The 4,486-nt window shown below is 24.6% G+C and overlaps 1 protein-coding gene across 4 annotated transcripts in view; it reads right to left on the reverse strand.

The window, feature by feature from the left end:
• LOC115241082 (FMRFamide receptor) overlaps window positions 1-4,486 on the reverse strand; it is a 67,082-nt gene that overhangs the window by 62,121 nt on the left and 475 nt on the right. For 3 of the 4 annotated variants that reach the window (XR_003884860.1, XM_029816638.1, XM_029816635.1), the window contains exon 1: window positions 4,386-4,486. The exons of the other annotated variant lie outside the window; for it this stretch is intronic. The gene's annotated coding sequence lies outside the window, so the exon portion shown is untranslated. The remainder of the gene's footprint in view (window positions 1-4,385) is intronic. 4 annotated transcript variants of the gene reach the window in all.

The raw sequence follows: 4,486 nt of genomic DNA on the forward strand, positions 1-4,486 counted from the left end.
TTATATATAAAAAAATTTATATTGAAGATTGAATAAACAATTCTCCTGGAAATTTTTGTTGAAAAAGATTTAATTCTATATTTTTAGTGAAGACTATATCTCTTTCTCTCATTAAAATTTAATGCGATTAAAGAATATTTTTCATAATAGTTTTTTTATCAGAGGAAACTTTTGTAAAATTTAAATTTCAGAAACTCGACAATATTTATATAACTTTTACTTAATAACATGAATTGGAATGTGAAATAAATACCAACAATAAAAATAGTTACTACGCATTTGCTGTTATGAATATTCGATGTTATTTTAATCCTAATGCAAAACAAAAGTATGAATAAAATTAAATATTATTTGATCAAGGTTGTTATTATAACGTGTTTGTTCTACAGTTATTTTGCCATTGCCAATAATTATGGAATTTTAACAAAAGCTCAATGAAGTCTTTTTTAATTAATCATTACGAAATTTAAAATGGTTAGCTCGTGCTTAACTTGCTAATCAAATTCTGGGGAAACGACGCACCGAACGATCATAGCAGCAAAAATACAGTTTAGCGTGATGAGATAAGTTTTCTTCCCTTAATTTTTTCGTAAAATGTTCTTCGTATTAGCAAGCACACAAAAAGTAAGTGTATAGATTAATTATATGCAAAACTGGGCATATGATCCATCTTTGTGGCATTAATTTTTTTAACAGGACTTTAAGAATATTTTCCGACCAAGTCAATTTTTAATAAGAGAATTTGATATGTTAAAAAATATAAAAACTTTTTTATTACAGAAAAAAATTAATAATTATGTGTTTCTAAATTTTGTAGATTTTTATATTGTATAAAATATAACTATGTGTAAATGTTCTCTCAAATTTTTGGACAATACTGGAGTATAATTTTTATTACAGAAGCTTTAAAGATAGTACTATATTATAAAAAGATTACTTAATATTAAAGATTTTAAATATATACATATATAATTTAGAAAGTAAAAAATGCGATATATTTTTTATGTGATTAATTTTAAAAATAGATATTATTTTTTTTGAGAATAAAATTTTTATTTGAAATTTAGTTACCAATATTTCAAAATTTTAAAAATTTAATATAAGAAAAAAAATTGATATAAGTAAAATAATATTACAGAATATTTTCATGATTATTGCTCTGATCTGGAAAGAATCAAACTCTCAATTATAGTTAATTAAAAAATTGTTGATGCATTTGTGTGACTATATCGATCCAATCGTAAATATTGATTTACTGCCGCGTAAATAGGGTCCGGCTCCATGTTACAGCTGGCTATTTATATGGTAACCAGTCTATCTAAAATCCAAAGGATAATAATCTAAAAGGGCATATGAATAGTCTTTACGAACTATGAGTCCTTAGAGAATCTACATTATTACGGTCTCTAAAGGTCAGCTGCACCGTCATTGATTATTCTTAATTACGGTGTATTAAGTGTTTTTCGTCTGCAATCTCGGACGAACGGTAGTTTAATTACAGACTTTATGTATGAAAAGAAAAGAAAACTGCCGTAACAATATACAATAACATTTATGTTTTTAAAATTAACTTATTGTTAGCTGGAGAGAAGGTAACTCTGTAAAATCGGTGTATAATGACAATTGTTTATTAACCAATTCTATTCGAAATCAGACATCAATCAAAGATTAATTGATTTTTTATCTTTACTCATTTTAGTGTGTATCTCTTTAATTAAAATTTAATATGGTTTTGCAACACATTTTTGTTAAAACTGAGATCGAGTATCTTAGAATGCGTTGTAGATGGAGAAAAAAGATTTAATTAATCATGTTTAACTCTAATATGATGACCAAGTAACTTTATATTTGTAATATAATAGAACGTACTACTTTTTTCTAGCGATTGTTTTTAGCTTTTTGATTATGAATTCGATATCGTGTCGGTCGTCATGTCTGCTTTAAAGCTTCATTATTCACGTAATTCTTGGTTGTATTTTTCTCTTTTCTTTTCTCTCGATATTTACCTCATCTTATATTGCTTCATTAAGCGGTGTCTACAATAATATTTTAAGCCCTAAGCCTTAAGAAATTGACTAATCACAGTCGAGTATTCTCCTCATACTTGACTGTGATTGGTCAATTACTTATGGCTTAGGACTTAAAATCTCTATTGTAGACGCCGCTTTACCAAAATAATCAGGATTTGAAAAACTAAAGTAAAAAAAATCACAGCATTCTTAATAAATTTGTAATTTCCTGTGCCATTGCATCTTACCGCTTTTTCCATTGCTTTATAATTCAATGTCACTTGCGACATTTATTTCCCGAATGTCTCATTACATCGCGCAATTTGAGATTGCGATAAATCTCATCAAAGGTCATGGAAATTTGCAATCATGTTTTTTTTACAAAGAAAAAATTTCTATTTAAGAAAGATTGTATTTTTTCCATACCGGTTGACTAGTTTTATATATATAATATATTATATCTATATCTTTTTAATATATTATACATATAAAAGCAAAACAAATGATAATTAATTTAGTTGGTAAGAAAAATTATTATCAATGAAAAAATGGTAAAAAAGATAAAGTAAAATATCTCTCATAGAAAAATTCTAATTTTACTTAAAAGAAATGTTATATAAAAGTATCTTTTTTGTGATACAGTAAATTTTGACTTTTTATTACAATTTCATATTTTGCATTCGCGTGACATAATGAGGTGAGATATACAATAAGTGAGACGATTTTTCGTTATTTAGTAGTTATTTATATTGAATTTCTATATCTCATTTCATTATGTCGCGCAAATGAAAAATGAGGTTCTAATAAAAAATCAAAGTAGTACATCAAAGGTACTTTTATATAAAATTTAAAAACTATATATATATATAATTAGTCTGTGATATTCTACTCCTTTTGTCATTTCTTCATCGTTAATAAGTTGTCTTTGTTACCAATTAACTTAATTATCATTAAGTTTTGCTTTTGTGTATTTCTATATATTTGTATATTAAAAAATATAAATCAAATTTTATTTAAAAATATAAAATATGGCATTAAATAAAATTTTACACATTTGTACTATTTAATTATCAATCTATTAAATTGAATTTTTCACTCTTGATCATCGTAATTTAAATTGAATATTACTCTCTGATAGATTATTTTACAAAAATTTTATTTGTGAAGTTTAAAATTCTAAAACTTTAATTCTATAATAATTTACTATCTTAAGACGTTGATATAAGTGCATCATCACAATAGTGATAGTGTACGTATTGCAGTGATACAATAATCAAGAAATTTATTTTTTGGACAAAACCTTTGACGAACTAATTTTTGCGGAAAGTAGAAGAAGCAATATACATATATTACAAAAGTAAAATGGTTAAGATACAATTATTAAAAATATTAATTTTGAAAACCATTCACACGAAATAAAACTTTGTAACATATATAAATCTATTATCTTCATATAATTCAATTCAATAATAATAAGTCCACTTTTTATTAAAAATGAATTCCCCCATCTTCAAGAAGCATCAATGGCATTTCATAGTGTCAAAGTTTTAAAAATGCTTTTCTTTCTCTAGACAGAAATTTTACTTTGAATAAAAGCGTTAGAACATATTATGTATAATCGTTCATAAGAGACTTGTGTTTCTTTAATTGCACAGTATATTAACCCTCGAGATGAAAAATGACTTCTTCTTATTTGTGAGGCTTATGATAATTTATTTTGTCTTTTATATATTCTGTGTCAATTATTTTTAGCATTACTTAGCATACATTTAGCATATATTTACCATATTATCATATATTGTATCATATATTCATATTTTATAATATGTTATTATATCTTATAAGAAAATGTATAATATGTTATAAAAAAATGATCATTTGGAATTTTGTAAAATTAAATAATCTCTTATCTCTAGTGTAATCACAAAATATGCATGTATGCATACAATATTACTTAAAATATAGTGTAAGTTTGCAAAATATAATATCTAATATCTGCATATAAATCCATATTGAGATAAGCAGCTTGTCTCGTATATCCGTTCCTTTCACGTCATATTTCCACACGTTAAAAAAAAAAAATGCTTTTGCTTTCTTCCTTTATAACTGCTTAACACATATCAAGAGAACATATTTTTGCAATATTGTACTTTTCAAAACAAAATAATTATTTTATAAATTTATACAATTTTATTTAAGAGAAGACTCTTTTTTTTCTATTATATCTTATGAGAAAATGTATAATATGTTATAAAAAAATGATCATTTGGAATTTTGTAAAATTAAATAATCTCTTATCTCTAGTGTAATCACAAAATATGCATGTATGCATACAATATTACTTAATATATAGTGTAGGTTTGCAAAATATAATACCTAATATCTGCATATAAATTCATATTGAGATAAGCAGCTTGTCTCGTATATCCGTTCCTTTCACGTCATATTTCCACACGTATTTTTCATACGGAGTGGTT

Source organism: Formica exsecta, unplaced genomic scaffold (genome assembly GCF_003651465.1).
Source record: "Formica exsecta isolate Colony F162 unplaced genomic scaffold, ASM365146v1 scaffold466, whole genome shotgun sequence".
Lineage (NCBI taxonomy): Eukaryota > Metazoa > Arthropoda > Insecta > Hymenoptera > Formicidae > Formica > Formica exsecta.